Source organism: Erythranthe guttata, chromosome 2 (genome assembly GCF_056151865.1).
Source record: "Erythranthe guttata isolate IM_541 chromosome 2, IM_541, whole genome shotgun sequence".
NCBI classification, from domain to species: domain Eukaryota; kingdom Viridiplantae; phylum Streptophyta; class Magnoliopsida; order Lamiales; family Phrymaceae; genus Erythranthe; species Erythranthe guttata.
Window position 1 is genome coordinate 5015186 of NC_142534.1, and position 10518 is coordinate 5025703.

General features: G+C 32.9%; 1 long non-coding RNA gene across 5 annotated transcripts; it reads left to right on the forward strand.

The window, feature by feature from the left end:
* Window positions 1–6536: 6536 nt before the first annotated feature.
* LOC105949769 (uncharacterized) lies at window positions 6537–8648 on the forward strand. Of its 5 annotated transcripts, none has more exons than XR_016034627.1 (6): window positions 6537–7184; window positions 7379–7441; window positions 7549–7658; window positions 7735–7863; window positions 7973–8048; window positions 8313–8648. It is a non-coding gene; the product is annotated as an uncharacterized LOC105949769 (long non-coding RNA). The 5 variants fall into 5 exon arrangements; XR_016034625.1 differs by having other exon boundaries at window positions 6539–7184; window positions 7757–7863; XR_016034624.1 differs by having other exon boundaries at window positions 6538–7184; window positions 7549–7863.
* The last annotated feature ends 1870 nt before the right edge of the window (window positions 8649–10518 follow it).

Sequence of the window (10518 nt, forward strand, 5' to 3'; positions counted from 1 at the left end):
TTTTAAATTTTAAAGACATCATGCATGCATCAAATTTCTTGTTCCATTGCCTAGGTGACTGTTTCAGTCCATACAAAGATTTCTTTAGCAGGCACACATAATCAGGATGTTTTTTATCAACAAAACCCTCAGGCTGGCACATATAAATTTGCTCATCTAATTCACCATGCAAAAAAACAGTTTTTACATCCATTTGTTTTAATTCCCAGTCAAAGTGAGCAATTAAAGCAAGCATGATTCTAACAATGGTGAATTTCACAACAGGAGCAAATATTTCAGTATAATCAATACCTTCCTTTTGGGTAAACCCCTTAGCCACTAGCCTAGCTTTGTATCTAACAGAGTCAGACTCATGTTTAACCTTAAACAACCACTTACAGTCAACCAAAGAGCATGTAGGAGGTTCAGGTACAAGAATCCAAGTATGGTTAACATGTAAATACTTCATTTCATCATTCATAGCATTTAACCACTCAACAGACTCATTAGAATTCAAAGATTCCCTATAGGACTTAGGTTCATTACCATCTAGAGAATCAAACACATGAAACACATGAGAAGCAAGTTGATAATCATTCAAATGAGGGGGCCTAACAATGTTTCTTCTATCTCTGTCCCTAGCAAGTTGATAGTCACTAAGATCATTCACAGAGGGAACATCAAGATTAGCATTTTGATAAAAAACAGTGTTTTTAGGCATCTCATTATTAACAACTTCATCATCAGGGTTTTCATTTTCAGTTTGAACAGAATTAATAGGTGGGATCTCCACCTCAGATGAAGTGGTATCAGGTGAAACCATAGTAGGAGCAGATAAGCATGGAAATTCATTTTCATTAAACACAACATTTCTGCTAATCACAATTTTAAAACCCTGATCACCGTACAACCAACATCTATGCCCCTTAACCCCTTCAGGGTATCATAAGAAAACACATTTCACAGATCTGGGGTCAAGTTTATCAAGTTTTTGATGAACAAACACAGTACAACCAAAAACTTTCAAGTTTGATAAATCAACAGGTTTACCACACCATTTAGATTCAGGCAATTCCCCATTTTAGGGCACAGAAGGAGATCTATTTATCAAATAAGCAGCTGTAAGAATAGCTTCACCCCAAAAATGTTTTTTCAAGCCAGAAGAATTTAGCATAGACCTAACTCTATCAAGCAAAGTTCTATTCATTCTTTCTGCAATACTATTTTGTTGGGGTGTATACACAACAATTTTATGTCTCTTAATGCCAGATTCAGAACACAAAGTATCAAATTCAGCATTACAGAATTCAATTCCATTATCAGTTCTCAAAGTTTTGATTTTCTTTCCAGTTTGGTTTTCAATCAAGATTTTCCAATTTTTAAATCTTTCACACACATCATATTTATTCTTGAGTAAAAACACAAACACTTTTCTAGAAATATCATCAACAATAGACAGAAAATATCTATTACCACCATGAGAAGTAACTGGGGCAGGGCCCCACACATCAGCATGCACATATTCAAGTATGTCTGAACATTTAGAAGAATTGGGGAATGGGGAAACAGGAAATTTAACTTTAGTTTGTTTTCCAAGGATGCATGAGTCACATATAGGCAAATTGGTCACACAATCATCACTCAGATAATTATTCTTATGCAGAATTTCAAGACCTTTACCACTTATATGACCTAATCTGTTATGCCACAAGATAGACATGTCATGATTAACAGTGTTGGCATGCAAAACAGGTTCAACAGAACACACATAGAGATTTTGCATTCTAACAGCTTTGAAAACAAATTTATCATGCATCATGATTCTTTGACAACCATCTCCCCAATTACCATGCAAACCACTATCTTCAAGAATAGCAACAGATAACAAATTACTGCTCAGTTTGGGAACATGCCTAACATTTTTAAGAATTAATTCAAAACCAGATTCAAATTTTAGACAGATTGTTCCAATTCCAACTACAGTTTTTCACTATTATCAGCCATAGACACATTACCATTTTCAAGTTTCACATAGGAAGAAAACAGATGTCTGTGAGGTGTCATATGATGGGTGCATGCAGAGTCAAAAATTCAATCATTATCACACAGAGAGGAGATCACAGAGTTCACATAATCATGCATTACATCACCAACCATAAACACATCACCAAGGTTATCAGTCACAACATTAGCATGTTCATTGGTTCTTTCCTTTTTAGGCTCAGAACACTCATTAGCATAATGACCATTTTTACCACAGTTATAACACTTTCTGCCTTTGGCTTTAAACTTATTCCACCCCTTGCCCTTTTTAGATTTTGTAAAGACTGGTTTTGGTTACTAGAAGAAGCCTTATTTTGAAATTTATTTTGAAAATTGCTTTGAAACTGATTTTTAGGCTTCCCTTTCACAAAATTGATTTCACCAAAAGATTTACTACCCTTGGTAGTGTTTAAATCCAGTTCTTTGCTTTTTAAACCATTTATCACAGTGTACAAAGAAACCTTATCTCTGCCATACTTAATGGCTGACTTTACATCACTGTAAGTATCAGGGATAGCATTTAACAAAACAATAGGAGAGTAATCATCAATATTTTTGTCTCCAGTTAGCTTAATATCCTGAACCAGTTTTGTAAAAATGTCAAGGTTTTCATCAATGTCTTTGTTTAAATCCAGTTTGAATCTAAAAAAAAATTCCAACAAAAACATTTTGGAGGGCAAGGAGGTTTCAGTATAAAGTTCTTCCAATTTATCCCACAAGGCTTTAGCATTATCTTGTTTTCCTAGTTTTCTAATCACAGAGTCACTTAGGTTCAAGATAATCAAAGAATAAGCAAGTTTATCAAATTCTGCCTTCTTAGCAGCAGTAGTGGTATCATCATATGCTAATGTAACAGCTTTAAAACATTTTTGTTGTACTAAAACACCTTTTATTTTCTGTTGCCAAATAGGAAAATCCCCTTTTCCATCAAAGGAGCTAAGGGATAAGCATTCATAGTTTCACACAGATTAGAGGCACAGAATCACACAGAGTCACACAGAATCACACAGAGATACAAAGTAGGGTTTCAGAGGTTTCAGAGATTATGGCTCCCAAACTCCACAGGTCAACGTACAGAAAAGGAAATTTAGGGTTTCAGAGGTGTTACCTTGACAAAACCAAGTTAGGTTTTGATTACTCCGCTTTGAGTAGAGCTAAGCTATAGCCATAGCTCTAATACCACTGTAGGGTATCAAACTGCCCAGCTCTATTCAAACCTACTGTAAAATATATAAGTTCCCCTTGTGCAATATTGATTACTGCCAAGGAGAATATATATATATATATAAATATGTATAAATGAAAGAAAGGAATGAAAGGTATGAAAAATTGAAAGGATAATAGATTGAAATTTTCAGCTCAATTTTCCAATTTCACACCAGAGATTCACACTTCCAATATACACCACCAGAGTACCTCAAGAAGAACAGATCTTCTCTCTCTCTCACAACACTCAAACCCTAGATTACCCAGAAAAACCACGAAGGAAGAACAGATCAAGCACTCAAGCTTACCCACTCACCAAAACCCCTATTTCAGAACTCACAGATAGAAAACTGAGGGATTTAGGTCGGATTTAGGGTTTTTCTCTGTCTTACCCTCTTCCAGCCTCCATACCTGTATTTAAAGGAACAGAAGTCAAATAGAGCCGGTGAAGGCTGTACCGGAGAGTCAAAGTCAGCACTGTACCATGCTTTTTGACCTCTAGCCATAACTCAGTCAAGGCAGTACAAGGAAGGAAGAAGACAGAAGCAGGAGCGGCGGAGAAGAAGAGGTAAGGTTAGGGTTTCAGAATGAGAGAAGTGAGGAGAGAGAAAGAGGTATTTAAGTGAGACAATGAACGATCCAGATTCATCATAAAATCCAACGGATGGATTTGGCTCAGAAATGGATTGGGCTCACTCATAAATAACTTGGGCTTAACTCAATATGGTGGTGTATAAAAAACAGATGACAATTGGGCTCTATGGCCCAAAACACATTTGGGCCAAAAACTAACATTCCCGCCATTTGTTTGTTTTATGTTGTAATTTTGTATCGCTTGTTCTTCTTCACCGATGTTTGTAAGCGACCAACTTTTCTTTCTTTAATTTCATTTCTATGATTCCGTGAAATGTGATCTAGTTTGTATTGAATATAAGGCATGCCGCTTATTCGTCGGCTGCATGTGGTGCGGTGTGCATTCATTTTTGGTGTCTTTTTTTTCTAAAACAAAAAAAGTACAAAACAGATTAATAGTAGTAGTTTTGTTATTTATAATTGTTAAAATTATTTTTGTGTCTCTTAGTAAAAATGATATTAGTCTTAAAATAAGTGATAGTAGTTTTGTTATAATATGTTGTAGTTGATTTTATTAGAATAAAATAGAAAAATAGTAGTAGTTTTCTTACAATAAGTTATAGTGAATTTCGATAAAATGTTGTGAATTTCAATTTTGTGCCTTTGAAAATGAATTTTTTTGAACAAATTCGACTGATTTTTTTTTTTTTTTTTTTTTTTTTTTTTTTTTATTTCAGTTCTTGAGCAGGGGAGTCATGCATGGCGGCAGGAGTGGAGGTGGTGGTGTTTGTTGGCGTCCTTTTTGCCATTCATGAAAATGAACAGAACAATAGTAATTTTCTTAAGAAAATTCATGCTACTTTTATTTATTTTGTCGAACCACATTATATTATTTTGTATCGATAATTTGCTTATGACATTTATTAAAGGTGACTAGTAAAATTTTGTTGTGAATTACATTAAGTTAACAATGTATTATGTTAATTTTTAGAGTGGATTACATTATTTTTAAGAGCGAATTAGATTAATTTGGTAGTGATTTATTTTAATTTCATAGTGGAAGTGGACTTTAATAAGTTTGTAATGGATTTCAATTTTGAATTTTTTAAAACCGACTGGAAAATTAATAATAAAAAAATAAAGCTAGAAAAAATTAAATCAAAATAAAAAATATGAAAGTATAAATAAGAAAAAAATTAATTTATAATAAAAACCGAGAATTAAAAAATAGAAATTGAAAAATATTTAAAAATAAAGAAATAAAAAAAACACTAAATAAAATTAATTTAGATAATCTGCATCAAATGAGCTATAACGTATATAAATTTTTAATTTTTAATAAACTAAACTTGGGATTAATTAAATGACACTTAATAAATAAGTCCATCAACGAGTACTTATTCATAAAGTCCTTTGCAAAAAAAATTACACATGGTCCAGAACCAGAAGTTCGTAATAGACTAAAATAGTCTCTTGCTCCAATTTTATCCTTAACTTAATTTAACATCAATTTGAACCCTAATTTCACAAATTAATCAATTTTGAACAAAAACACATTTTCATGGAATATTTCGTTTGTCACCGTCGGTCTTCGGCGTTGACTTTTTTTTTCTTCATGATATTTCCGCCGGTTTCCGACGTTGATTTTTTTTTCCTCCTCCTCCTCCTCCTCCTCCTCCTCCTCCTCCTCCTCCTCCTCCTCCTCCTCCTTCTTCTTCTTCTTCTTCTTCTTCTTCTTCTTCTTCTTCTTCTTCTTCTTCTTGCAGTTTTGTCCCCGATGAATCAATAAGATAGAAAAACAAAATAAAATATGTTATGCTTCATATAGCTAGATTTAGCTACTCACTTTGGGAACATAGACAAAAGTACCAACTGCAACTTCTAAGGGTCTTGTTCATGTTTTGTACCTAATCACTTGCAATTTGTATGTAGCTGTCGATTGGTGATAGCGAAAGAGATGATAGAAAATCTGAAAACATACTGTTAAAAAATTATCACGTAAAAATACCAAAAACTTCACTTCACTGTGATGAACAAACATACAATAAACTATGATTGAAAAAGTATTCGTAAAATCTGGAAAAATGAAATTTCCCATCGAACAAATATAACAAACGACCAAATAAGAATTTTTTATAATTATAACAAAAAGAATGTGAGATCATGTCGTATAATTCATTTCTACGTAATGAAAAGTCAGAAAATCCATTCTATGCAGTAAACTTGTAACATAATAATGACTCAAAAGGCAGAATGTTCTATAATTGTTTCAAAAGCACTAAAATAAATCTTTTCAAAATACTATAACACAACAATATTATTTTAGGAGTAATATGCTAAGAGTTCTTCAACATAAACCTAATTTAAAGTGGATGACAACCTCAAATAAAATATATTAACTAAATCCTTAGTTCAAAATAAAATTTAACCCACATCCTTTTATTTTTGTTTAACCCGAAAATATCCTTAATATAAATAATAATAAATTAGGTTTTACTCTCATTAATCTCTTTCCCCTCCTTTTTTTTCCCAGCCACCCCACCTCCCGTCGTTTTCTCTCTTCTTTTGAATCGTTCCAACTTTCACCCCTTTCTCTACTTTTCTCATATTTTTGCAGACTGAGGATTTCGATGCCATCGAAATTGGAGAACCCAATCCAGATCTTCCACGGAGTGTTAGAGAAGGCTAAAGGGGGAGATGCGGAGATCTCGAAATTTCGAGATTTTTGGAGACCTCGGCGGTGATGCGGCAGAGCACTACTAGAAAAACGCCATTTAGCAACGGCAATAAGCGATGGGTAATGAATTTGTCTCTAAAACTAATATTTAGCAACGGAATTCGCGACGGTATACAAAATCGTCCCTTCAGCTATAAAGTTTGAACAGTAGCTACGCAAATTAGCTACGGACAATAAATTCGTTTCAAACAAAAAGATTTAGCAATAATTGTAGTGACAGCCAAAGATCCGTGACTAAAACAAAGTATCAATTATTTAATTCATGAATTCATCGTTCACCATTTTTCACTTTTCATTTCAAAATAAAGAAACCCATTTCTTTGTTTTTTCCCATACTCCCAAATTCTCCAATCTCTCCTCAACCCTTTCGTCTCCCTCAATAACCATTCAAGCTAAGTCTTAGTCGGTCCACCATCTTCCTATACGCAAATCACCATTCCCCATCTTCCCTCTCGTCGCCGGTTGAAAAAGGCAAACACCCAAAGGCTCTTAGTTTTCAAGTCCGCCGCCGCCGACCACAAGGCAATCTCTGTAATTCTCACCGAACACTGTTGCGGCACGCTACCCTAGTCGTTCGCCGGTATAGATGATGCCCATCATTAGAGCCGCTAGCCATATTTGAAAGAAAACCCTAATCTTAAATTGGGTAAATTATTTTATTTCATTTTTTTAATTCGAATTTTTTGTATGTTTAATGTCTTGTTAGGTAAAAACCCTAATTTCTAATTAGGTACATAGATTACTGACATAAAATCTAGCTGATATGATAGATTTTATTTTATTTTATTTATTTATTTATTTATTATTATTATGTTGAATAAATTGTTTTTGTGGTACTAGTGACAAAGATTTTGAAGCTTTAGTGAACAAATATTCAGATTGAAGACAACTGTAAGAAGAAAGGTTATTCAATTTCAGTTTTTGAATTACTTTAGAGAATGATTGTTATTCATTTTTTTTTGTGCTTGGTTTATATAATTTACTAATCACATTAATTATATGTTATTTAGTTCCAGGTTTTGAGTTTAAAATTGTGCGTCTGGACTGTATGTGAACAAGAGCTAACATAATTAAGTTGGGGAAAAATAACCGAGGCTGAAACACTTGTGCAATTGAGCAGGTAATATGATAGATTAATTAGTTTTTGTAGAACATTTAGTGTATTATATCCTTTTGATTTTGTTTTTGTTTTTTAGTTATATTATAAATATTTTTTAGGAAGAAGTGAAGGTTTAAAGAGTCGACCCAATTGGTATACAAAGATGATACCTATAATTATATACCGAGGATAGAAGATTTTGAGATTATATTTGCAGCAAATGATGGTTAGTTGTTGAAATATAATGGTTTGGTTATTCGTATTCCTTTTATTTTAGAAATATTTGTTGTTTATTGTGCAATAATTTTAAGTTAAATTTCATATTTAATTTCTAGTTCTGCAACACCTGATACATGTAAAGATGATCGAAGATGAGAGTGAGAATTTGAGCAACCTGTGTGTGTGGTGAAGGTATGCTACTTTAATAATTTACTAATTTTAAGTCATACATTTTGTTACAATTCTTCTCTAATCTTTATGATAAATCTAATATTCTGATTATTCTTTTATACTCATTCTACTCAATGCATCTTGTTTTACCACCCTATGTTTTGCATACAAAGTTATGATCTATCAGATATTGTCATAAGTTTCTCATTTTGTCTCTTTTCTCTTCTCTGTCCTTTGTTCTTTGTTACATTGCATTAATTTTTTCTTTTGGTTTACCTAATCCAGGAGATGTTAATGGAGATGAGGCATTAGTGACAGTGGTTATATAAACAAGTTGGAGACAGTACTTTCGCTTGAGGGAGTTGGATGACAGATAAAAAGGAACAACTTTTCAAGAGTGCAAGCTAATATTTCATACTGCCATCGAGCACAAAACTCAATCGGAAGGATCTGTTAGAGATACCATGTCAACATTGCAGTTAAAGGATTGATTTTTTTTGTTTTTATTGTGACTATATTGCAAACGGTTAGAAGATTGTAAATGGATGTTCTGGTTGGATGTTGTATTATGATTTTTATCACACATGCAAAGCTATATATAAGATCATTTGCTTGATTTAATGCTATGTTCTCGGAAAGTGTGGTATTTTTTTAAGAGTATATATGCATCAGGCAATAAATTTGAATAGGTGTTATTTGTGTTGAAATATTTAATAAAATCGAAAACATAATAGAGATTTTGGGATAGATCTATCCATAGTAGTGACGGATTTTGCGAGAAAGTATTTGTTAAGATTAACGACGGATTTGGCGACAACATACTCCATGGCTAAATATGTGACGGATATCGCAACGATTTATAGCCGTTGCAAATTAGCTACGGATTCTACCTCGTCCTCGCTAAAAATTAGCGACGCGGTTTTTATCGATGGTATTAGCAACAGACCGAATCTGTCGCTAAACCCTCTTTAGCGACGGATATTCGCAATTTAGAGACGAATATGTCCGTTGCTAAATGGCATTTTTCTAGTAGTGGAGCAGGCGGCGGATGTAGAAGGGAGGAACGGAGGTGGCAATGACGGCGGTGGTCGTGTTTATAGAGGTGATGGTTATGGTGGGGATGGCCATTGGAGACGGTGGTTGAGATTAGATCGACGGTGGGTGGTGGTTGTATTAATCTAGGGTTTTTTCCCGACGCTTGGATTTTGGTTGACGGCTAGGGTTTTGTTGATAGGAGTTGGCGGCGGCTGCTAGGGGTTGGTGATGGCCGAGAGTTTGTTTTGCTGCTAGGGTTTCGAATAGTACGCCGTAGTAAACCATAATACGCTGTAGTATATCATAGTATACCAGTATATTATAGAACATCAGTACACCATAGTATATCGTAGTATATCATAGTCTACTATAGTATTGACAACAAATAAAATTAAAAAAATACGTAAATTAAATTAAGAAAAATGAAAAACATATTTGTTTGTAATTTTCAGTATTATATAGAAAAGAAGAATTTTATTTGTTTTACAAATAGTGTAAGAAATGCTAAAATGTTGAAAGGAAAACAAAACATCGTTTGTGTAAAACAAAAATGAAAATATTTGATGAAAAATGAAAATATTAGATGCAAACTAAAAAGATGATAAATGCACTTTGAATTTTACTTAATGCATAATTCGAATTTGTGAGTGGAGGGGTATTTTCGGAAAGAATTTTGTAAGGGATGTGTAGCAAATGTTTAGTTAAACTTGTCATTTAGTTCTAATAAGTTTTGTCAACATAGACTTATATCTTAAGGCCCCATTATTTTATGATGAAAAAAAAAGATCCAAACTTACCAGTATGATGAAGAAGAAAATAAGAAAGAAATAATGCACAACCGTGAACACCCAAAAGCTTGTTGAAGACACACATAGAATTTGATTCATGATAAAGCGTAATAAAAATGGAGCATACACAAATTACAAAGTAAAAACATTCTAAACAAAAATTAAGTTTGCAAAATCTTTCGGTAAAACATAAAATCCTGTAAAATTTTGACAAAACATCTGCCAACAAAAAGATTATAACTTATTTATAAACATAAATCAGTTTTGCAAAATGTTTTGGTACAATTTATTTATATTCTTGTCAAACGACTTCATGTTTTACTTACAAATCGAAAAGCGGTATTTATCAAAAGAAGAAGCCGTAGGATGATGAAAAAATAAAATTGAAGTATTCTAAACAAATGAAAATCAGATTTCTTTACATTTTTTTTTCTAACGACAGCTTCACTGAAAAAATTGAACCAATTTATTTAGGTCTAGAGTTATAGGGCCAAAATAATTTTCTTTTATATATAAGATATTAAAGGAATTGACTTATTTGTGAAAGAGATATAGCCCTAAACCTATAATAATAAAGATGGTTGGTCAAAAACCCCTTAACTAAATGAACAAATAAGTTCGAAAAAGAAAAAAAATATGCTTAGGCCATCTCCAACAGCTCGTTTAAA